Raw genomic sequence first — 27,282 nt, forward strand, 5'->3', positions numbered from 1 at the left:
CTCAAGATGGATGAATCTGGGACGTAGCATGGCGAAGAACCGATAGGGGCAGATAATCCATCACAAAACTACCTCAAAAACACTCAAGGAAGTGAATCTTCTGACGTTCGCAAATGCGATTGTGATTAAGTATTTTACTGAGATTGGTGGATTTTTCTTTTAGGGAGGGGGTGAGGGGGTCAAATGGGCACTTTTAGAGTGTTATTTACAAGAAAACATTAACAACAAACGACACTCAGTGGCGGCACCAGCCAATGCAATCTGGGGAGGGGCCAACTAGGGGACAAGGGCTATTTTGGGGATCCAAATTATAACACTGATATGGGGCAGTGGCATAAGGGGAGGGGGTCCCCCCCCCTTGTGAATATCTCTACAAATAAAGTGACTTAGACGCAAGATGGTGCTATCATTTGACAATTTTTCACATTAATGCTTTGCATTGGAAGCTTTTTCTAATACAAATGTCTAGCATAGTTCTGTATATTTTGGATAAGTAGCAGATCTGATTGGTGGAGACTGGGGCGGGGGGATGGAAAATGCGTGGGGTGAATTTGCCCTCATGCGCCCCACCCTGAACACTTCAGTAATAACAAATTGGGTACTTCTAATCTAAGAAAGGGGACATTTTCTTGTACATCTTTCAAAATTGAGAGGGCATGTTTCCCCTGTGTTTACCATGGCCCCGCCGACGTTTAAATTAAGTTACACTGCAACCCAAATCTGTGCCCCAAAATAATTAAATCTATTTAACAACAACCAAAATTAAGGCATTTAGAACATTCGACTTTAATCTAATATACTTGTTATGTGGCGTTAATGCATATGTGGTCATAGTCGCCGCGTTCTGGACACCTCTTAGAAAAACAGCCTAAACTGGGTACTATATTTACCACGTAGAACTGATTAATTTGCACACATACAATTATTTTCTTTGTCTCAACGATTCATTAAGATAATTAAGGTGGAGAAGAACGACTGCAAAGCAGGAAATGTTGTAATTAGTTTGTTATCATTAAAATCTAATGCATCGAATGATAAGTATTATAAACAGTTTTTTGTTTAAACCTGCTAACAAAAGCTCGAACTCAATTATCTTTATGGTACCATTACATGCTAACGACCAATGCATCAATTCACTTCATAGTCGTTTACCCTGAATAAGAGCTAAATGCTATCAGATCATATTCCCCTTACATCCAGCAATCAGCGAAATGAGCAGCTAATAATGTCATCCAGAATGATATATAATCCACATCCTGAAATATATGTCGACATAGAAACGTTTATGTTACTACTGTAAAAGCGGTGTACGCACGATGACACGTATCACGTTTTACGTGTCAGTTATACAGTATGAACATCTAGGCTTAAACAGCCAGTTGGGACAATTTCCTAAAATGTTAATAACTCTCTAAACTGTACTCCGATATCATGCTCTCAAAGCACTGCTATTGACAGTACAAACAGTTCTTAACTTTGATCTGATAGAAACATGATATTCATACTACTCGTACTGACAAAACGAGTGCTCCGAAGCGGGACATGACACTACAGTATAGCAAAACATGGTGAGTTTAAAGAGCAACATCGTGAATATTAATATATCCATATAGAGTTCTACAGTTTGAGCGCCATGAAGACGGTATGCGTACAAATATACAAGAGATACTCGGAATTTTAATGGATTTTATAAACTGATTTCCAAATAACATGTACGTAAGCTGGCAATGTACAACATTAATGATTACTTCAGTCACGTAACAACTTAAACCAAGTCGGCCCTCAGATCAGTCCAAATTGTAAACAGTTCAATGTTGATGTTTTTGTTGTTGTTTTTTGTTTTAGAAATTTCATATCAACAAGAAGGCTGCCAAGCATACATTCGTCCGTGACATTACGCAGTGTAAATATGTTATGATGTCAAATTGCAAAAGTCTGATATTGTCCTATTAAACTCCGTGTTGATTGTATGGATCTAACACGGAGTGCTCAGTGGTAAACTGTAAGTTACACGGTCATTTTGGGTTACCGAACTTCCATTCTTCAAAGTTTACATTCAAAGTAGCATTGCAACGCAACCTATCACAGTATCATCAAAGGTCTAATATGTGTTTAAGTTAGTTTTGTGTCTCATGTCAGGCAAACTCTTAAGATAATAAGTAGCTTTCAAACGACTTTCAAGTCACGTGATTAAACCCATACTCACCGCCAGTATAAGTAACCGTAATGTAAACGACGCAACACTATAGTGCAGGTGATGTACGCTATCATAACGATGCAACTCTGATCATGCGCAATTCAGTTTGAAAACGTCGAAACAGTGTTGTTTTTCTTACACATATAATCACTATGAAATCGTTTGTTGATATAATTAATAATGTCATAACAAAGACACAAAACATACGGTTGGCGTACCTATGGCCAAATCTTACATAAAATGTTTAATAGTGTTTTACTGCAGTTCCCATGCGTATCATTTGCGACAACATGTTACGATACAAATCGAAACACATTGCAACACGTGGATTTAATCATCAGTGTTAGTATTCATTGTCCCATAGAACTACACATAACATATAGTTAAAGTGTCTAACTGTACTTACCCTAATAGTATTGTTTGAAATGTCCATTTTCTATTTGTGTAACCTAATAAACAGCGTACGTCTTTTCTGACTTCACTTCTTTGTATTAATACTATTACTTCTTTTTTCATACGTATATATTATGATAAAAAGAGCTTTTTCTTGCACATTTCATTACTATAGCTCAGTGATCGTTTATTAAGATCCCCTAGCATCTTGGTTATATTTTTCTGTTCGCTTCGTTCACAGTTTATTGTTGTGCGCTTCTTAGCTAATATCATCTGGAATTATTGTTCTCAAATTTTGAACCTTGAACCTAAGCTGCTTGGGCGCCGCTAAGTTCCACCTGCCACGTACCACCTGATAAAGGTTGCCCCTACCATTCGATTGATCCCTTTTGAACCCCCCCCCCCCACCTTAACACTAACGATTTCTTAACAAACGTTATGCCCTATGCAGGAAACCAAGTCTGTCGACTGTACCTCATCATTACCGGCTTTGATTTAAAGTCAAACATTTAGGATAACCCGTTCAATAATTTGTTTGCAACAAGGGCGCAAAAATTATCAATTCAATAGGTCTAACGTCAGAGGTCAAAGATCGAAAAGCCTAAAAAGTTGGTGTTTAGCTTTTTTTCTGCTTGTCAACATGTAGGAAAATGCCATTTAACCACACGATATGTAGAGAATGAGGAGACAAATACTAGAATATTCTTTTTGGGATGTTGAGCGTTGGGTTGAAATGACAATGTAGGTCAGAAGTTAAATTAACACAAATTTAATGCCTTGCATGAAACAACAGTGGTTTGGTAACATCGTTTTCTTCTAAACCTTAATATAAACTATACGTTGAGAAACTGGATTTCAGACTATTAAAAAAGATGGCAACCAGATCCATTAACAAGTCACCCAAAATCACTTCCATCATGGACGAGATGAGATCTGCAACTCCGTGAAATTGCCATCTTTGTTCAAATTTCCGTCATCATCACGTCTCATAGAAATGCTTATATCAAATGAACAATAAGAGACTGTAAACATAAAATTACAAAATAAAACGAAAAATAAGGAGATAATTCACTTTAATATTTTTTTGTAGGATGATATCCGGTAAACTTGCAAAGTTAACAGCAAAAATGTTATTTCTAAGAACAGACGATCGAAGTCACACGTTGTTTATTTCCGGTACTAGGTCTTGAGTCCGACTATATTTGTATTAAACAATAATTCCATTAACTTTGCGCATGCGTTGAAGATAACTATTTTAATGATGAGAAAGGGAAAAGCCATGCAATGTTGTATTCAAAGAGTACAACATATATGTTTCCTTGTTTGAAAGTAGCAACTTAAGCCGTTTTCGTTAAGATATTGTAAATTAAATTTGAAAGTTTGACTCTCTAGCCACGGTAACTACAGTATATATGAATTTAACTACATACACATAACGCAGAACGCGAATTGGGCACCACCATATTGCTTCTTTTTTTTGTAGAAACTAATATGAGAAAATCAGTTGCGAAAAAATCATCTTCCTGGGTTCTCATTCTTTTGTGGTTCTTTTTATTACCTCGGATTATTGTTATATGTAAAAGCAGGACAAAATCTGACCTGAAAATATTGCAAAGAAAACACAAACAATGAATTCATTACACGAAAGGTTTAAACAAATTACATACATTCAACTTCAATTGAAGTGGATTCCAGATTTTTAATTATTCTTTTGCACTTCGTTTTTTTTTTCTTTTAACTTTGATGTTATTTGAATGCAAAAACTGAAAACCTCATGATTGAAACAATTATTGAAAGCCGACTCCCCGATTTTTACTGTTACGGCGTCATTCTACGTACAGGTAAGTACAACACAATCTCCTCATCAACTGAAAAAAGTCTTCTCCCAAATTTTCCGATTCCGAGGAAATGAGCCTTCACCTCTCAGAACATTCGTAAGCTTTGACGAAAATTATTTTCTTGAGGAAGAAGGGAAGGAAATATTTTTCGAGGGTGATGAAGATGTCGGTGTTTTGCCTTATTAATTTGAACCCCTTGCAGAAGAATTGTAAAACGATCCCGATGGCCGAGACATGTTGCGGCCGATGGAAGTCCCCGAGCAGAACGGTGGGACTATCCTGAACCGAAACTGGTCGGTTGAGCATAAAGAAAACCCCCGTTATTAAGACAATAATATGATTTATATTTACTCTAATGTCGATGATCCTGCTACTTAACTTCGTAGCAAAGCTTCTAGAGTTTTGTTACTTACAGTGCAAGGAAATTGTGCAATCCTATAGTACTACACTCTAAGAAAATATGGTTCCACATAGAACCAAAACTGGTTCTTGGACTTGTCCCGTATGCAGAACCTTCAATGGTTCTTTCCGAGAACCCTTTTCATGATGGTTCTAATAAGAACCCTTTGAAATGGTTCTCGAAAGAACCATAAAAGGTTCTTTCATTTTGTCCCGTATGCAGAACCCCTAAGGCTCTACCGAGAACCTTTTCAAATATGGTTCCCAGGGGAACCCCTTTGAAATGGTTCTCACAAGTTCTTTGGAAGGTTCTTACTTTTTACTGTTCACAGAAGCCATGAAGACCAGAAAATAGTATTAAGTTGCAGCTATTGTGAGATGTGTACAATTTTTGCTTACAATAATGTCAAAAGTCTGATGATGTTCTGTCAACTTGCAAATAACTTTATTCACTTTAAAATTCAGCAAACCACGAAACAAACAAATCTTGTCAATTATCTATTGCATGAAATATCAATTAGATTCAAAATGCTGAAATACAATCAAAAGACATCATCTTTCGTCATATCACAACAACTTTGTGATTTACATCCAAAAATTGTAGAATGAGCTGATATACAATGTGGAATTATTCAATCTCTTAACAGTTCTCTGAGGAATGCAATGTTGGGATTATGCCAAATGCTGCATGCTTTGTACATGCACAATCATGAAATACAAACTAAAGAATAACTCAATAACAACTGCACCACACTACAAAATATTCAAACATCCAAGTGCATGTAAGTGAAATTAATCGGGTGAAACAATGTGTTCTCAAAGACTTCTCCTACATTTACTATAAGCTGTGTAGTGGTCACTTACTCATCCCTGCTAATTCGACTAGTATATTGCGATTCAGTGTGAATAACTGATATTACAATCCCACCTACAATTTCTGTGACCAACACTGAAAGCTTTGATGTATGTCGTTCTGGCTTATCTTGTAGCAGTTACCTTATACCTCAATGGAATATACATATTTCCAGCACTCCTATAGGTATTCAGGGCAAGGTAATCATTCTATTCACCTGGTGAAAAGGTTAACCACTCAGTGGTTCTTCTGACTTTATAGGCAATGTAATGTTGTTCAAATGCTTCTGCCATCATTATGCAGCTGCAAATAAGCCACATATTACAAGAATATAAGATATACTTGACTTCAACAAATAAATGGGATTTCTTCTTCATGAAGCAACTCAACCACAAAGCAATCATTATGCTCCTCAGCTTCAGGTTCTTGTGAATGCCGAGCATTGTGGCAACGACGGATATGTTTTCTGTAAGATCCCATTTTGCGATATTGCTTTGGGGAGCCGTCAATTCGACACCTCAGTATGAAGTTGGCTTGATGTGCATGAGCTATTTCGAGGTGTCGACATAGCTTCTGCAGTGAGAAAAAAATGCCTTTGACGAGTACCGCTGCAAAAGTCACATTCATATGGAATATGCATTGTGCTGTGGAAATTTGATTCAGATCAATGCAGAAAGCAGTCGCAGTATTGGAGTTGGTATTTTTGGCCCCTCATCTTCTTTCTTGATACTCATTATGTAACGTTGTAGGAATCCCAGGGTGTTGGCCGCCTCTGGAGGGGACTTGATCCCATGCGCATAGTACACGGCCATCAAGAGTACCACTCCATACCAGATGCTGGAAATCACATGACAGACTTGTGATCCTTCGGCCCATACAGAGATGGCATCAGGTTTGATGGTACTACACTGTAGCACTTAAACTGGTGATGGTGACACTATCTCCTGAAAAAGGAAATAATAGATAACAATTAGAGTACACTGACATATTTTTGACCACAAAAATTCCATTGTTAACTCTGGGACTGTCTGATGTGTCAGAGTTATGGTGGTACTATTTTTTTTCAATAGCTGCAGGCAATTTTGTGCCAAACTTATGTGAACATTTTGTAGGTATCGGCACTCGGCAGAGTTAGTAAAAAAAAACAATATACAAGTGAAAACTAAGCGGCTGATTCACATCTAAAGGCAGGACTGTTTGGGATTTTGAACGCAACTGCACGGTTAAAGTGAATATTGACACTGTCAATCCGTGTCAATGTGTATTTTCTAATGGTAGTGATTACATTTCCCCATATACTGTGTTTTTTCCTTTTTTGGTTCAAATTCCAGTGTCTACACTGTATGTATTACAAGGGTAGAGCACATTGTTAGTAACGGCGGCCTCCGTGTGAGAAGTCAGACCATAGATCGGGGTCCAGACCTCTGAAGGGGAGGGGGGGGGGTTTCACTTCGCATACCCGATCACAGGATACTCCCTAATTGCCGGGCTGTTGGGAGCTCAGTGATGCACTCTTCTGCTATCTCTAGAACACAAGGAGTCTGACCATGAGTGTTCCAGGAATACATTCGCTATCAGCTGCCAGAGCGGGTACTCAAGCTATACTGTATAATCATTGACCATTGTCAGGTCCTTTAGTTGGCTGGGGTCAAGCCTCACAATGCCAGATGCAGCCCTCCTTGGCATCCTGAAGATACGAGCCTTATACTTACAATAGACAATCTGTGATCATTCCTGAAGAACTGAGAGTTCCAAAATGACATAATCAATTGAATACAGGCACACCTTAAATGTTAAACAGCAGCAACAACCTATCTGCTCCTGGACAAATGGTCATTTTCACAGTAAAGGGTGTAACTTTGCGTTTTAAGACCTTTTCGTCAGTAGTGGCCTCATGAAGTGACACAATTCAAGGACACTTTGCCACATGATAGCTTGTCAGGACATTCACAACTATTTTCATACTTTATGATGTAGTTTAAGCTTCAGAAGTAGTTTTCCCTGATAATTAAGATATTTACGTACATGATTCTGGTGGAAATGTTTGTGACAAATCATGTTGAAACTTTGGTGTCAGAGTGCGTCAATTAACACCCTTTACTGTGAAAATGACCATATACAAGAGGAACTTACCTTCTTGTCCGAAACATACAAGAACCCAGGCTTCTCGTCGAAGATGTACGGTAGAGCCATCAAAGCGACAGAATACTCCAGGTCTGTCAATAAAACCTAAGATTGGAAAATAAAGTTCTGTATTACTACATTGTGTTATAAGTGTTATAAGGCAGCAGTCATAATCAGACAATGAGCAATGTTGTGAGAGGTTTGTACCACCATGGTACAATGTATGTATGTGTCTTTGCATTGCGGTAACTGATGGAGAAATACAGAGAAGGCCAAAGACAGCTGCAGCGTATCTTCATAGATCTGGAGAGAGTGCCCCAAAGCGAAGTATTGAAATGCCCAAAAGAGAAAGAAGTACATCCGGCTGATAAAGGATCTGTACGAGGGCAACCTGACCCAGGAGAATGTACCGCGAGAACCATAGATGCATCTGCCGTCACTGTCGGAGTCCACCGAGGCTCAACGTTAAAGACCGCATAACATGGCCATTCCATTATGTGTGCAAACAGAGTAGCTTTTTCCCTTTCCAACAGTACCATTTTTAAGAAAATGGGAGGTACCGTTGTTGAGAAAATTGATTTCAAACTGTGAATATCCCAGAGATGTCATTCCCAAAATAGAGCCAAATATTCATAATTATGAGGCTATGACGTCACCGAATGAACCAAATGAACACCAAATCTATACCCCCCTGTGCTATTCCAATGGGGAAATGAATCATTATCATTCGTCACTGAAATCATGAGATAGGTGGCATGAAGTCAAGATTCTCTATGAACCCTGTCCCCAATAACCATATTCTGTTGTCGGTAGTTCCAACTGCTGTGAAACCCATGATGAAGAGCAACAACATTATACTTGTGGTTTTATCGGCTACACTTTTTATTTCTGGCTAGTAACTGGGATTTCCATGTTAAAGATCCTTGCTGACTTTGCTCTGGACCGGCAAAAAACTAAGTTGCTTGTATGTGAATTTCACCCACCCCATTTTGAATCTTCATGAGCCAAGGATTCTAAACAACCCAATCATCACCACTCTCTGTCCCATTTGCCTGAGATAATTTATCATAACTCGGACTGTAGGGTTAATTGTCGGCCCGACAAATAGCCTTTGAACAGTGATTTATGGAATTACATGAGCAGTTAGCACAAATATCCCCACGTTGGAGTTACATTGTAATTGACATTGTTATTGACGGGTTAATTGGGGTCAACTCATAGCCTGCGAAATCGATCAGTTCAACATACAGAGAGCAGGCAGCAGTTCCTCTTAACTTTTTCCTCAACAACGACAGTGTTGTCGTTCGTGATTGCACACACACACACTGTACATATGGAGTACTATGCCTATGTAGTATGTACTGTACAGTCAGTGTACAGTACGACAATATGATATACGTAGGCATACTGTCAGTGTCAAATGCTGGTCGACTGCAGCTTAGCCTCTTTCTAATTACTTGTTGAATAGCAGATATCCAGTGTCTCAGAACCAACAAGTACAGACACCTTTTCATCCCTTATGCAATAACAGACCACCAGTACCGCCAAAAAGTAACTAGACAAATTTGAATGCAAAGAGGGCAATGATTGCACTGTGAGTACACTCTCCCTGCAATCCTAATTTCCTAACAATATTCCCCTTTCGATCAAAATTGTTCAGCTGCTCCTACACCCCAGTAAAGTTGCTCTGCTCACACCTTATGCTCACTTGTTCACCTAATTTCCCCGTTCTCTGTCTACAATAGAACAGAGTACATGGGAGTTTGATTGCAATTGTCTAGTTACTTTCAGGCAGTACGTTTTTTTGGACCAGTTTCTACCTAAATATCTTTATGGGTTCTCGCTTGCCCTCCTGTAATTCCCGCCCATCATTTTCCACTCTTATCGACTTTATACTAGTAATTGTAAGGTAAAATCATGTGATAACATACACTTCTTGTCCTCTTCAAGAAGGACTTCCTCCTCCTCCTACCGGTAGGCACGCATCAGCTCTTTTGCTTTGGTCTTCTTGGAACCGTTCTGGATTATCTTTGGTGCATATTTTTCTAATGCAGTCTTCATTTCAACAACAATGTTCCTCCCTGTCAGCATTTCCACCTCATTGCAAAGCTGTATATGAAGATAAAAGTGAAATAAATACCAAAATTAGACATGATTTGTTGAAAAGGCAGCCCATTGGACTCCCTCCAAGCCACACTGAAAAGGAATATCCACCTGACTGATTAATTAGAGATCAGTTTTCTACTCTGCTAAGGGGTCGCAGGGTTGCGTCAGAAGTCCAACTTGAAGCTCCCTCAGCAGGTCATTTGCAGAGCTGGGATGCACAGTGAAAGTCCTATTTATACTTCACTTCCTTAAATGGCGACGCAACGGCAAAATACACCTATATCATAAACCTACTATAATATTTGTATATGAAGTACGCATATATACTAACTGCTATGATAAAGATTCGCTAAACTGATACCATGCACGGTAAAGCTCGTCTATGTTGGCACGCGCGTGAGTGGTATAAAATTAGCTAGCGAAGAAATAGATAAAACTTGGGGCTAAACTAATTCTGAGCTCAGAATACAGTAATGCACTGGTGATATAGCCGGCAAATGTACGCTTAAATGCCTTTGAAATACTTCCAAATAATCCTAATTTTAATACTATATCAAATGCTAGGGAGTTCGTATCTTAGTGACAAAATTTTACATGAATAGACTTGCCCACGGCACTGGCTGGAGAGAATGTTATGAGAGTGTGTTTGTTTATATACCGTGAAGTTAGTTCAAATGTAGAGGACCATTCCATTATTGCGAACCGCTCCATTGACCTGGGCGCCCCCAAATCAATGTAGGTAAATGAAATGTGATCCACTATAGCCTAAGTATAATTAAAACTATAATCAGCCTTTATTTCATGTCTTTGTTTCCAATTACTGTGCAGTTATCAATTCTCATTATGGACAGGTTATTTCCAGACCTTATCGATCATTATTGGTGGAATAATTAGTGGAATAATCATAATTAATAACAATAATAATAAATAATGATAATAATAATTAGTAGAATAAATAGGGAGGAATGTTTGTTTTTCGGCACTCTGAGTATTTTTTTTATGAAATTAAAAATGTTGTTTTATTTCCATGGAGGGAATAACCAAAGTATACTAGGTTGGGGTTATTTACAGCTTTATTAAGTAGCTTCAAAATGAGGTGGGCAAAAAATTATGTCGATGGTCTCTGTTCTGCGTAATGAGCATACAAAGGTCTGATTAGCCCAAGGGGTAATTAGTTGTAACATTTACTGCCGGGAATAGTTGGAACATGCACACAAATTTGGTCATATTCACCTATAATCATAAAAACATACCAAAAACACTTAAAACTTGACTGCAAGGTTAGCAGATGTTAAAATATTCTGATTCACCAATGTTGCCTAATTTCAATGTGCTGGGATGAAAAATGTCTCCAGAATTTTGGTAGCAAAGTTATATTCTCATTTACTTCCATATAGTGAGTCTGGCTTTAATATCATTTGATACATTATAATAGGCATATTCCAAGGTATCAATGTGTATAGTTGTGATAAGTTCTCATTTATTTCTTTGAGCAAGAATCCATCTTTCAACTAACCCACCACCCATTCCAACTAACCCCATAGATGGGGTTAGTTGGAACGCCAATCACCGACACCTCACTGGATTATCTCCTGAAATATCAACAGGAGTAGTGGTTTTATGGGCTTCATTTGTGACACACGGCACACACCCTCTCACTGGATTATCTCCTGAACTATCAACAATTGTAGCAGTTTTATGGACTGCCTATCCTAACAGGATAGGCAGTGTTTGCTGAATTGATGTTGTTTCTGAAATAGAGATTTTTGTGAAAAATGTTCCAACTAACGCCGCTCTCCCCTATTCCAATACGAATATATATATACCCTATTCCAATACGAAGCAAACTTGCTAAATTGGGGAAGAGGAATAATCCCTGGAGGAGTGATCCCTGGAATGTTTTATCCATTTTGAATAGCCTACTGTAGGCCTACGTCTTCATTTATTTTTTAGCTGATTGTTTGTTAGCCTAGGTGGTCAACACATGGTCACACCAATAAGCCTTATTCCGGATGACGTATATTGACGCGATCGCAATGCATTGTGGTATAAATTATGCCAAATTGTGGCCAGAAACATTTTGATTTAATTTTCCCTCAATTTTCTGCGTGTTAGTGATGCATTCATTCTTCATGAGCTCATCATAATGTATTCTTTTTATTATTCTATGGTTTCAATCTGTTAGTTGGTCAAAAACATATTTTATGTATATTTTAAAGTTGACTAAAGTTGGAATGTTGTCTAAAAACTGACGTTTGCCCGTGTTTGAAGCACCCTCAGTAGCCTATATCTGGAATAAGGCTTAGGCTTAGAGTATATAACAAGGTGTCCGAATACTGCGGGTGCCCAGAACCTAACAACACGTTCCAATATTACCATAGCAACGTGTTCTAAAAGCGCTATGAACGAATAACAACTTAGCTACTTATTTTCAACCATAATATATGCAAAACAGGCTGGTTTTTCATCATCTTGACCAAATACTGTAAATCTAAATTTTGTATCATAATTCGAAATTTTCATTTCCAAGAAATTTTCGAATGGAATGTTGTAAATTTACTCCAAGTTCTGCCTCATTCTTAGTCTTTTTTTCCCTTACGTTCGGTAGTCTGATAAGTTGCATTAGTACACTGCATCTGCTTAATCAGGTGTAAGCTAAGTTTGTTATTTAGGCCCCCCCTCCCCCGTAACCCTAAAATTCTGGTAAAAACGCTTATTTTATTTTTTAAAGGATATTACCTTATCAATACTGTAGTGTAGGTATAGCCTAGGTACTGTGTGCCTGTTCACGCTTATTCCATTAAGAACAGTAAACGGGTCTTTTTAGCAAACGTTAACTTGGAAGTTGGACAGAACTGTCTTTTTAATAGCTCCATATTTTACAATTTCGACCATAAAGATTCATATCAGGATTGTGGATTTGTGTATCAGATGCTAAAGGTTCGGTACAGACATCATCTGAATTTTTTTAAGGGATTTTGAAGAAATTTGTGCTGAAAAAGTTTGGGGGGCCTAGCCTAGGCCTAGGTGCGCACTATACAGGCATCCCAATTCAGTATAGGCTAGCCTAGGCCTACTCCATCGGATGTGGCTGAAACCGGTTGAGCTGTGACAGAGACAGTAAGGCTCTAGTGCTCTTTGAGACTATTATAATGTTATCGTGATTAATTAATTAAATGTCCGGTCTTCCTACAAATATGGCCTAGGCTAGGCCTATAGCCCTACAGATTTCTGTTGGCTATAGAATGGGCCTAACGTTAGGCTATGCCCATACAAGTATAAAGTAGGCCTAGTATACGTTAGGCTAGCCTAAGCCGAATATTATTTGCTCAATGGACATTAATGTCGATGAAGGAATCGTTTGGTATTCACGTCTATTCACCAAGGGTCGACCCGATAACTTATTAGCAGGTCTGCGCTGGAGTTGAATTTAATTTTCGGTCTACATGTTTCTAAATTAAAACTGAAAAACTCACCGCACCGGGGCTTCAACTTCTCCTACTCGAACATGATCGACGGTAAGTGACGCAAGAACTGCACGCAATATACATATAATGATGTACGTAGGTAACATACACAGTGCATATTATGTACGTAAAGGCGGCGAACTTCGGTGCACTCACTATACTATTACATGTAACCTGTACGTGACGTTCGGTCAGACGGAACTTTGGAGCCCGCGAAAAGTGGTCGAAATTATTACGCAAATTCCACTCAATGCGTTGTATTCAAATAAACGATTTTGTTCACAAGTCAAAACAAATTCCATGGTTAAGTGAGAAAATGAGATTATTAACACTTCTATACACTTAATTATTCCCTTACAATTACATTTCCCGATGAAAATTGCCGAACTTGTTTATTCATAGATCATGTGCACACTTGTGATAAGTACGATTAGAACCCCTATTCGTGCAATTAGGGGTTCTTTGTGGAACCATCTTGTACCCAGAACCTTTTCTGTGTGGGTATGGAACCAAGTAGAAACGAATCAAGAACCTTTATTGGTTCTTCAAGGGCACATGGTTCTGACGAGAACCATTCTTCATTTCGAGAACCCCCTCTAGAACCCCTTTTTCTTAGAGTGTAGTAATTATAACAAGGGTCTAGACCTACTCATAGACGTTGTATAACAAGCTAGTCTGTGTACGTTGTATCAGCCAACTGTTACCTATAAATCATAACACAACGCCAGTTTAACCACTGTGACAAAAGAAAAATTGCAGATCTAGTATTGATTGTTCTAAATCCAACTGGCTTTGAGTTTTGTGCAAAATACCAGGTAACCAATAAAAAAATATCGTCATTTGCTGCTTCAAGGAGGCCTAGGCTGTGGTCATAACAAGTAATTTTGCAATAGTATAGGCTGACCATGCAGGCAAACGTAACGTTGTCTATGTGTAGTGTTTAGAAAGAAATGTGTCCAAATTCTTCGATTTCTGTCGTCGTTCGGAAAAGAGTGCAGGTGAAATCCTTCTTTTCTTGTGTTGGAGCAAGCTACAACTAAATATCGGCTCGGAATAATTAACAGATACGAGATCAATTTACGTAAAACAAAACTCCAAACACCAAATCTCAATTACTAGAGAACACTGCAACAGTGTAATGTTGTGTGTTCTCAGACGTTTCTGAATGTAACCATAGCGTCCCGGAAGTGCGCTGGGCTCTTCGACTGACGTCACGCCCCGTTAACCTATTTACAACAAATTTTAGAAAGTTTTTATCACCCTCGAATGTTATCGTTTATACCTCTAGGATGCAAGCTTCGTTTGACACAAATTGGGCAGACTTGAAAAGCTACGATTGCATAGAAATTGGGTTTATATTAATCTGTCCATTTCACCCCCTCTTTAAAGCTGAATTAAGGCTCTTCCAAATCGACGGCGATATGTATAAATCATTACCCTTAACTTCTTTGATATAGAGCCAAGTTGATCATCTATGGGTGATTTTGCTTACCTATGTGTTGAAATTACCGAAGAATTGCAAATGTATGAAACAAATAGGTAAATCTTTGAGAATTTTTCCTGAATCTGCATTCTGCTTCATACTGTCTAATATGTCGCCACCAATTTAACAAATAAATTCTTTTACACGACAAGACAAAACGAATTTTGTTTAACTTTTTAAGGGCCTAGTGCTAAGTATACTCACCAAGTCATCTATATACTAAGTGGCTGCATTCAATGATCTATATAATATATACTAAGAGTAACTGACCAGAAATATGAACAATGTAACATACTTGAATTCTCTGCTTTCAGATTCCAGTTTGCCCAGTGAAAATGAAAGGATACAAAGAACAGTGGTATACCTCCATTACTGTGTGGTCTTTGAGCATTGTACTATCGTACAGAGTCAGTGGATTGATACCTTAATGGAAGAACTATTACTTCACTTCTTTAATTTCTCAGGGGATGTCCAACCTAGAATAAAAATTTCTTTTATGCAATAATCACATACGGACCTCCTGAAATTTTGCCAAGATATGTAGAAAATTTGTAATTGATGATGTGAGGGGTCACTGAGGCTAAGGAATATTGTATTTGATTGTTAACTGTAACATTGTATTGTTTACGTTTAGTTTGAGGATGTAGTACACTTAAAAGAGAAATGAGTATGAGTGCTGATGCAATAAGTGCCTGCAATAGCTGGATGATCCTTAAACAACAATATTATGTCACAGACGGACAACACAGGTAGTAGCTGGAAAACCGTTCTTATTAAACTGTGTTGTTATCATTATATTTCTCATCATTGTGAAAGCCATGGCAATGTGTCTATTTATATTAGGTCGTTACAAGACCAACTAACCTAAACAATTGTCTGTGAAATGCTCCTAGGGGTTTGATGCAATTTTCTCAAAGTTTGCATTTGCTAGGACGTTTGATGTTAATTTGAAAAGAGACTGTATGTCAAGTTTGTCATTTTAAGATAAAGAATTGTTCAGAGTCTTGACTTTTTCTGTGCAGTTCCTCCTACCTCAACTTTAGTTTTATATAGCTGACTTTTACTTCAAAATAGTATCATTAAATATAAACATGACAAAGATTCTGCTAACAGTAGTGATATAGTTGCAGCATAAATTAAGAAATGAACAAGCTCCACTGTTTCAAATAATAATGTTATTGTTCCTATGCCATGGCATAAGTGTTACATCACTAAGTTTAATAAATGAGTACAGGTACTGGTCGATTGTTATAAACTAATTAGTGCCCAACCACCCAAAAGTGATGTTCTTGTCAAATCCCAAGCGTTTCATTTGTGATGAAGAATTCGTTGCAGTAAACTTTTTTTACTGTAAAAAATGTGCCTTTGTAAAGTTTTTCAAAAACCATTGGTTAAGCTATGGTGGTCTGCAAACTTCTTTATTGGCGACCCATAAAGTAGTTTTTGCATGTGAAGCGCGACTCACCTTGCCGGACCACGCGAAACCAAGAGGATATGTATTCCTTACATATACGTATGTAATAATCATGCAAACCGGTTTGATCATAATGTGTGCAACATGTAACATGAGTGAAAGGGGCAGGTAAGACTTGACAGTGAAAAACTAAAGGGCCTTTTGTGTTCCACTTGGCCACCACAAAGTGGGGTCTGCGCAATATTATGGTATTCTCTAGATATGTACTTGTTACAACTTTCAGGAAAGTTTTTGTCAACCAAGAAATATTAAATATGTATATACAGTAAGTCAGATTAATATTTTCTGTGCTGCGCTGTTCCTCCAAGTTACTCTGTCCAGTTTTAACCAACAACCTGTGAGCGTATACGAGAGTTTGTACTAGATTTTTATATTGATTTTCATGTAAAAACCAGCAATGAAACAACTTTTGAGCCCATTCAATGTGTCTATCATGTAAATGTCTTCTCCTTGTGAATTGCTATGTGTTTATTTTGGTAGCACCTAAAGGAAAAACGCTTTTTAGGTCAGATTGATGTAATACTTATTAGATACACATACATTGGTTGATAGTTTGAACCTCAATGCTTTCATTATTCTTATGAAACTTCAAATTGAGGCTAGCTAGACTTCTGATTGTATCACACTTATATTCTGACAAAATATTTATTGACTTTTGACAGTGTTTGCTCAATTGAAGATGAACTTAAGCGAGGAGGAGGAAGTGCAGTTGCATAGAAACAACATTGTGGAAGATCTTTTGAACCTATAGCAAGACCCATAGATATATTTAAGAAACCTATAGAGGGGGAAGGCACGGGGTATCACCAAGGAATGATGACAAGTTTCTGAAAGGAAGTCACCAAAGAATACTCACTAGGGGAGCATGTATTTCTTCCGAAATTGGCCCTCTATTGTTGTAGAAGGGAGAGTGCAAATTTGACAGCAACTGGCAGAGTACTGAACCATTCGGCAGCACTAACAGAAACACTGCCATGCCGTGTTGCACGGTGTGTAATAATTTCGAGGATGTTAGAAGAGGTTGACACATAATTCATCTTGGAGGATTCCTCTTATATGTATGTCCGAGTGAGAGAAAAAAACATGTTGTCTAAAGCTATATCTGCCTTCAGTTACTGTTCAATGCAGAATTGGAGAGGCTTGAAACATTTTGTTTGTGTTACAAAACCTCATCTATTAAAAGACAGAAATGAGAAGCAGATATGAGCACTTAACATAACAGACAAGATCAATGGCAATGAAATCTGTCCAATGTTGACTTGAGACTTTGAAAAGTTTAATGACTTGGACAATTGACAAAAAATGCAAGTTTTTGCAGAATACACGTTTAATTCTTTCTAGTGCCATGATAATTTGCATTTGCATGAAAGGGGTACGTTTATGACATGATTGCAAAAAGTGGTTATTCTTTATTCTTACATTGCAATTCTAGGTGGTCTGGGTATGGATGGCAATGAATTAACTCATTGGGCAATGCTATCCCTGACTCATGTGGCCTAGCCACATATTTCAAACCTGATTAGCTTCAAGTAACTATCCATATGCCACAAACTATTAGGACCAGGAACCGAATACGGACGTCTTGTGACAGCTTTTCCCCATCTTCTTGCCATTCCAATAGTGTCAACAGTTTCTAATGTACATCCCACACTCTTCAATGCTATCTAGTATAGGTAGACATCATCTGTTAGTAGTCAGAGATTATTTTCTTCACTTTGAAATAGTGGTGATAAATTTGTTATAATTAATTAAATACTAAATGCAAAAAAAAGCAAGTGTATACTGTTCACTGAATTCACAATGCGGTAATTGGAATAAATGTGATGGTTGAGTGTCAAATTGTTATACTCACGTATCAAATCGTTTCGTAAACAGTGCACTTAGCTGCATAAGCCTAGCTAAGCCCCTAATGCGTTTTGAAAGCAGTGGTACAGCACATGAACCATTAATTTATTATTCGATTTAGATTTTAAGGATAGCCTATACATAGGCCTATACATCCGAAGTTACACTGCACTGCTTACTAGGCCTAAGTGATATTGACAACTTGAAAGATGCAATAATACTTTCTCTGAACGTTAGCCATGCTGGAAGAATGATCTGCGCAGGCATTTACTATGCTAGATCATATCAATCTGAACACTCTGAACGCAAAAGTGAAACATATTCTTAACCTATGTTACGTTGAGTATGCGGGAAATATGCGCTACTCCTTTAACGCCATTATCTGTGCCGTTGGTACGTGTGCTGGAACTTGAAGCTGGTAATGACATAGCTTGTAATTGTAGTAACGCATCAAAAGGTGTCAACATTTTTCTAATTGTACCTTCTGCAATAGGCCTAATGTTTGATATTCTTAACACATTTCTTCGGCAAACTTCAAGACATGAATCGGGAAGTCCCATGGACAAGATTTTCACGTAGTTGACGAGGGACTTGTAGCAAATTTCTGGAAATTGCGGTCAATGTATCATCGACGCTGCTCAGATCAGCCGCCATCGTATTAGTCCGTACCAGCCGACTGCGTCTGGCAGACTGGCACTGCAGCAGGATTTTCATTTAGTCCTTCCATAATTCAAAATCCCATACCTTTAGATGAAACTGAAAATTTCCTTAGATTTTGTAAGAATTCAGTTTCTAAAACTCAAAAGGACCACAAAGGCACATGAAACGACTTTAAAGGGAATATTATTCAGATTCTAACAGCATTGGCGGGCTTCGGAACGTGTTATGAATGCTTATTACATGGCTATGTGAGCTACACCTTAAATCACTGGATTTCCTTACGATCAGAAACTTTTATTGAAAGAGAAAGTACTGATAAGACTACTTATTCGGGTTCGTACAGTTACGAGGAAAGTCACGTTTACCAGAAACTAATTTTGGAAATCTCTAATTCGAATTCTTTATATCTCTGATTGTATTTCCAAAATCTCTAATTCAATTTTGGATATCTTCAATTCGAATTCTTGATATCTCTAGTTAAATTTTGGATATCTCTTAATGTATTCGCGATATCTCTCATCCAATTTTGGATATCTCTAAATCGAAATCTTGATATCTCGAATCCAATTTCTAATAAACCCAAATGGTTGTAATTATTGATATCTCCAATTGTATTCGCGATATCTCTCATCCAATTTTGGATATCTCTAAATCGAAATCTTGATATCTCGAATCCAATTTATGATATACCCAAATGGTTTTAATTATTGATATCTGGATATGAATAAGAGATATCTGGAAATGAATAAGAGATATCCCGAAAAATATATTAGAGATATCCGAAAATGAATTAGAGATAACTGTAATTATTGAATAAATATTAAAATTGTTATATACTAACAGTTTAGTGACATGCGCAAATAAAAGAAGTATGTGTGCAATATGTAGATCGTGTGCACACCACTCTTAGTATAATGAAAGGCCGTGTATACCATATGTATTGAATTTAATGATGTAATGAAAATAAAGTACTTAGACACACTCTGGCTGTTGACCACGAAAGACTCTGTCCGATGTTCTCTCTATCATGTCATTCTTGGAACCTCCCGGGTCTCTTTACACCTTTTCAAAGATATAGAAGCAATGGCGTTCCATACAGGCATCGAGTCCAAAGTACAAAAGCAAATTCATATGCTACACAACGTTATATCTGCAAAGCGTGTAACATTGAATAGGATTGATCATTTGATAAATTCTACTTTAGGAAAGGTACGATATTCGATGCAGACTTACTAACTTACATATCATGTAGCCTATTTGCATAGATATCTCTCTCTCTTGGATCCTATTTTATTACTTCGTAACCGAAAAGATGTCGGGGACTAATGTCAATGATACTCAACCTCTCTTGCAGGTTTGAATTATCTACGTTATTTGGTTATTGAGTTATTGAAAATTATATTGATATTTTGATGAAACTTTGAACACCATTTCTTCTCTCATAATTTTCGTTTGAAGTGGTATGGTTTCATAATGCACATTTCCTTTATTTTAAACTATATGGCTTTCATAAACGTTAGAACACCATACTCTCTATTAAAATACACATGACTTTGTGCGGCATAATGTAAAATAGTATGATCAATTGTTAGTTAGTGATAGTTGACACAAGTATGGTAGTTCATCTTCTGTAATGAACATTTACTAAGACGCCAGGCAGACCGAAATAAAGAATGGACCTTTCAATCAGCAACCCGATTGTATTATGTGTGTGCCGTTGACACGAATGTTTCAACAATGTGTTAAGCTTTCATATAGTGTACGTCTGAAAAATAAACTTCTTATTAATGTGTCGTTAACGATATAAAAAATCCATTAACACGAGAAACACCTTTCAGTTTGGTTGTCGATTGGCACGTATTGGAGTTGATTTTGATTTGATTTGATTCTGATATACAATCAAAATATTAATATATATCACATCATTGTCACATCAATATGTACATTTTACACTTATATATCATTGCGTCAAAATTTAAAAGACATTTCATAACTGGATAATAAATGACGCTGATGTCTAATGAATCTTCGTCTGTACTAACGACGATGCTACCGCCAAACGGTTACTCATAGAGCAATATTAATAACCAAACTAAGGTAAAATAAATATTAAGCAGACATTAGCATTGCCATGGAACAAAAGTTTTAGAGCCTGAAAACCAGTTGTTTCAAGTTTACTCCACGCTTTAAACTTTCCGGTATATCGCATTATTATGCACATAGATATGTTGTCTGTATACAAGGGAGTGACACATCAAATTCATATGTCACCGTTACACTGCTTATTCCATCATTATATATTAATGTTATGTTGAGAGTAATGTACTTTGTGCCTCTCTGATAATTAATTTTTGTCTTGTTTGCATTGAATATAGACATGTGGATTACAACACTGTAGAAGTGTGTGGGATATGCGTACTATACACAATATTGCTTGTAGATAAAGTAGGAGGTTAAAAATAGCCAGATGTCTGAAAATTAGCACACATGATGTCAAGATAAACGTTTGGATTATCTGAAAACATGGTGAAGTATCAACATAAACATTGGAGTTGAGCTTCATTCGTGGTATGTGGACACTGCTTTTGGTCAAAGTTCAATAAGGTTCAAATTATTCGAACCCATGTGTAAGATGTTTTTTGTCTGTTTTGTAAATGTTAAAGTAGTCACAGTCTAGAAACCGCTAAACATGAATGTTAATCTAACCAAGAAACGGTATAAACAAACGCGTGGTATGTATATCCACCTTAAAGCAATCCCCTCTTTAAAAGTCTTATTTGGACACTTGATGTTAGTAGAGGCAGGGCGTAATCAGGGGGGGGGGGCAACTGCTCCGGACCCCTCCTTTCAGTGTCGAAAACATATTAAAAACTGTTGTTTTTTATCATGGTATTTTGTCAGTACTCTTTCGATCTTGAATACTCCTCAGCTCCGTAACATTCAGGCTTACCTATTCAGCTACCTACTTAGTTTGGCAGATGCAATTAGCTAAATTTAGCCTATAGCCTATTTCAAGCCTACAGTTGACCACTGCGTAATAAAATATATTGCTTATTTAACCGCTCTCGATGGAGTGTCACGAACCGTATGAACAACGACGTCGACAATATTCGTTCTCATCCTTTTCAGAATTCGACCTAAGTTGTTGCACGAACAGCATGTAATGAAGCTAAGCTATAGCAATCGCAAGTGATACTCGGTTCCTATAAATAAGTATTACACTATTCTGCTAATACACTGCGTTAATAATATTCGTTTTTAGGCCACTGCACATATGGCTGTCTTATAAAACATGAAAGTTTATATTGTCCATCAGTTAAATTCGTCAAATGTATTAGTCCAGACATTGGAAAATAAACAATAATCGTCTCACTGTAAAATTGTAAAAGAGCACTATGTTTGTCTTTCGATATAATATGTAAAAGAACATGTAAAATAGTCAAAAAAGTCACACAGGAAACAAAATTAGATGATAATATGATATCATATGATAAAACTTACAAAACATTGCACCGGATTGTATATAAGGACCTTCAATTGTTCAAAAATATCTCAACGGGAGAGGGATACCCCTCCCCATATCAATCGCAAAATGCCCCCCCCCCCTTCAAATTCCTGCCTTCGTCGCTGAGTATAGGAAAACTCTGAAGCCTTGTAAATACAATTAAGTAATAAAGTAATCAACCACTATCTAAGGTCCTTTTGTAGGATTAATTCAGTGTATTACCTGGTATAAAGGATATATGTTTTCACTCATTTGCCTTTAAACTGGTAATTAGCAGATACAACTGCTAAACAGTATAGTGGCGGTAGGTAACATGAGCTCTTGTTATTTCGTATTTCATTCATTTGCAGTGTCTTTTAACACAGTGACTAGACTTGCAAATATACTTTCATCTTTTACCAGGATTCGTCAGCAACGTCTGAGCAGTCGGGCATATCAAGACAATATGAAATGAATAATGTGTTTCAATCAACCAAAACAGAAGCATCACTCAACGCTGTTGTCAGTAAAGGTAGTATTGAGGTAACTGATTGATTGGTTCCTTGTTGAATTGAACGAGAGAGTATCATAGATCTTGAGCTTACCTATTACTGTTTATTACTGATAATATGAATAAGGTTACTAACATACCTTGGGCGTTAATTGTAAGAGTCACATATATAGCGCTACCTTACATTAGTCAACGCTGATATTATTCAGGTAACTTTCTTATCTTGGCAAATTAAATGCTAGAGCTACGAAACTTACCGTCCTTGGAATATGTTGTCACATGTGATCTAACTATTCGTTTCTGACATTCAGTGAGGAACTAACAACTTTTATCGAACTCATTTCACATGTCATTATGTGTCGTCACATGAATCAAGAAAGATACATCATTTTTTAGCAAGAACAACATAAAGAAATCTGCAATGTTATCAATATAAATTTCATCACAATAAATACAACAATGTTGCTTAATGACTAAGCCAGAACGAGACTGTAATGTTGTATTTTACTGATTGTCTTTTAACTTCTCTGAAAGTGCAATAAAGCTATTCTATGACACTTTCCTCAGCGTTTGTCTGGAGCAATTTTAGAAAATTGGCGGAAAATTGGCAGAAAGCTCGAAATTAGTGACGAAGACCTGTTCAGCATTCAATCAGTTACGACTTGGAAACACAGCGACAAAGTTTATGAAATGCTACAGAAATGGAAGCAACAAAATGGAAGTGACGCAACTTACAAGAGACTTGGAGATGCGCTAAAGAAATGTGGTCGCAAGGATCTGCAAGAAGATCTGGGAAAAGAAGGTATTTTGTGAATTGGATGGTGAAAAAACTAATAATATAGCAATCGAGTTAATGAGAATAGAATTAGCAACAGTTTATTGACTACTGGTACGTAGAAGAACCTAAACAAGGACATATTTAATTACAATCGTATTTTTTTGGACGACATACTCTTAATTCTTCTATTTCTTGTTTTTTAATTAAATGTTTGTTCGCTCCCCGAGTTCTGAGCGAACTGCAGATATAAAAATGTGGTTGATGATATAACATCAGTCACTAAATATAGATACCATTTTTTCTAATGGTTTATTTGGACCTCATTCAGGGGCCTTTTATGCGTAAACAAACATATTACAGAATTTTTTGTAAACAGGCAAGCTTTCCAACTTTCTAACTGAGAATTGAGTATAACGTTATTTTGAATGTAATGATTATCAAAACTAAGCTATAGATAAACTACTATATGCTCTTCTGTGTTTGCACGTAAAAAACATTCCGCACACACGGACTAATTGTATTCAATTTGCAGGCCAATTTTCCTTCTTTGTCCCTTATTGCTTCCGTTGTACAAACCCGGTCATTTAAGTTTACCTCCATATTTTTATGATCGGTATTACTCTTGCTATATACTTGTATGTTATCTTATTCGTCATTGTCTTGTAATACCTCGCAAAGAGTCCCCGAAGCCTAGTTTTTTTATTAAGTCTTCCACTTGAACTTACTATTTAATGTAGCCTCTTAGTGTAACTTTGTACCAAAACACTATTTTTTTCAGTTTAGTAAGCTTATCGCAATCATGGTTGATAGAGAAAGACCTTACCAGAACCACTACTGACAAAGCAATTTCTAACACTAAGGAAATTACATACATAACACCTAGTATATCAAAACTAGACGTGTAGCTTTAGCATTATCCCTCCGATATGTCCAATACAGTTTCTGGTCTTCCAAAAGCTGTCAGTGGTACCTACATCGTTCCGAGGGCCCTAAACATAATTCAAATCCCTCAGAATCCCAAAAAATGATAATCCTTTTTGGTATATGTAAGAAAAAAATCACCTTATCTATCTTCTTGTCTTGTGTCTGAATCATCAAAGAATGCTTTCTGTCATTTCATGGTATTCCATTATGCAGAACTTCAACTTAATATCCAACTCAAGTGAATACGGCTTAGTATGAAGAGCGGATTCGTCAAACAATGCTAACTTAAAATTATGAAACAAACAGTGATATTTGTGGTGTGCTCATGGCAAGATAGTTAACAAGACTGACGAAAAACAAAATAAGGGGTAGGAGAGGGAAAGGGAGGGGAGGGAGATGGTTGAAAGAGGGTGAGAGAGGGGCGAAAAGAACAACAACCAACAATATAGGGAGGAGAGTGACATACGAAGTGAATAAAAAACACTTCATACATATTGTGCAAGTTGTTTAATGACTGTGCTGGATAGGGAGTATTGTGAAAGATAGTAGGAATCCGCAACCGAACGATTTATCAATAGTATACGTATTATTTACAGCACTTTCTTCTGCTAAATCTACTACAAAGCTTCCATTCCCCATATTTTGAATACGAGCCCCCTTCATGCATTCTAAAAGTCACCGAAATCCATTATCATCATCAAATATAGTTACATTAACGCACCTCAGCGTCCAATTCCCCAAAAACCATAACCTGTGTAGAAAATTTTCAAATAAAATATCCCCGTATTCCGTTTCGCACCTTAAACCGAGGGAGAACACTATTACGGAGGAATATGATGCCAGCATTAATAAGATCTGCGTTGATCTTTTGCGATTTTTTGTTTGTTTTGGCGTTCTAGTCACAATTGTGTGTTTTGAGGGTTGTTTTTTGGTGGAAGATCTTGTTGTTTTCAGACAAGCTGGTTTTATTTTCGACTTAAGATATCATTTTCTTAATCAAAACATAATGATACTTACACAACTAACTAACTAACTAACTAACTATATATATATATATATATATATATATATATATATATATATATATATATATATATATATATATATATATATATATATATATATATATATATATATATATATATATATATATATATATATATATATATATATATATATATATATATATATATATATATATATATACAGCCTATGCGCATACAACATATTTTCAGCGTTGGTATATAAGTTCACATTAACCAGTAATACATATGAGAGACATATATATTGACATCCACATCGAATGCTGTGTCGCATGTTGCGTGTGAAATATATCTGATTTATGCCAATTAAAGGCAGTCTACGTTACATTATGATTTGTATTAATTAATTCCTATTTCATATTCCTTAATTATCAGCTGAAGCTGAAGCGAGTTCACCAATACCAGCAAATCAAACAGGTGGGTATATTTAAAGCTCACGATTGTCAATTATTTGTCGTAAAGGTTTGATGACGGTGGTTGCAAACTGTATTTGTCAGCAGTTTCTTTCTGTTTGACATCCACATCGAATGCTGTGTCGCATGTTGGGTGTGAAATATATTTGATGTATGCCAATTACAGGTAGTCTACGTTACATTGTGATTTGTATTAATTAATTCCTGTTTCATATGCCTTCATTATCAGCTGAAGCGTTAAGCAGAAGATCAACAGTACCAACAAATCAATCAGGTAGGTATATTTAAAGCTCACGATTGTCAATTATTTGTCGTAAAGGTTTGATGACGGGGGTTGCAAACTGTATCTGTCAGCATTTCCTTTCTGTTTGTGTCAAAATAACCTCCATCGTCTTCCTTCTATCATGGAGTCGTTTAAGGGGTATCTTAAAACAAAGTGTATGCACAATCGCTACAAAATAAAAATAAATATTCTAATTATTTACAGCCCTTCCTTCTGCTTAATCTACTTCGAAGCTTCCGTTTCCCATATCTTGAATACGAGCCCCCTTAATGCACTTTCTAAAAGTCACCGAAATCCATTATCATGATCAAATGTAGTTACATTAACGCAGCTCAGCGTCCAATTACCCCAAAACCATAACCTGTGTAGACAATTTTCAAATGAAATATCCCCGTATTCCGTTTAGCACCTTACACCGAGGGATATAACTATTACGGAGGAATATGCTGCCATCATTTACAGGATCCGCGTTGATCTTTTGCGATTTTTTTTTTTTTTTTGGTAAAAGATCTTGTTGTTTTCAGACAAGCTGGTTTTATTTTCGACTGTCGCATGTTGCGTGTAAATGTCTGATTGATACCAATTAAAGGCAGTCTACTTTAAGTTATGATTCCTGTTTCCTGTTCCTGTTTATATAAAGCTCACGATTGCCAATTATTTGTCGTAAAGGTTTGATGACGGGGGTTACAAACTGTATCGGCCAGCATTTTCTTTCACTTTGTTTCAAAATAACGTCCATCGTTTTTCTTCTATCATGGGAGTCGTTTGAAGTGTATCTTAAAACATACTTTATATGCACAATCGCACCTCTTAACGGCAAAAAACCCACCAGGTTCATACAAGTCAACCTTTGTATTGTATACCGAAAACCAGCAGATGAACTAAAATATGAATACAATATGTAAGTCACATGATCACATGATGAAAACAGTACTGTGTATATTCAGGGGTAGGATCTGAACAATTTGAATAGGCCTAAGCAAAAAATAAAATAGCGCTTGTGATTT

The 27,282-nt window shown here is 36.8% G+C and overlaps 1 protein-coding gene across 1 annotated transcript in view; it reads left to right on the forward strand.

Annotated features, from left to right (window-relative positions):
* LOC139974481 (uncharacterized) overlaps nt 1-27,282 on the forward strand; it is a 65,260-nt gene that overhangs the window by 17,170 nt on the left and 20,808 nt on the right. The gene's annotated exons all lie outside the window — the stretch shown is intronic.

This window comes from Apostichopus japonicus, chromosome 9, assembly GCF_037975245.1.
Source record: "Apostichopus japonicus isolate 1M-3 chromosome 9, ASM3797524v1, whole genome shotgun sequence".
In the NCBI taxonomy this organism is placed as follows: Eukaryota; Metazoa; Echinodermata; class Holothuroidea; order Aspidochirotida; family Stichopodidae; genus Apostichopus; species Apostichopus japonicus.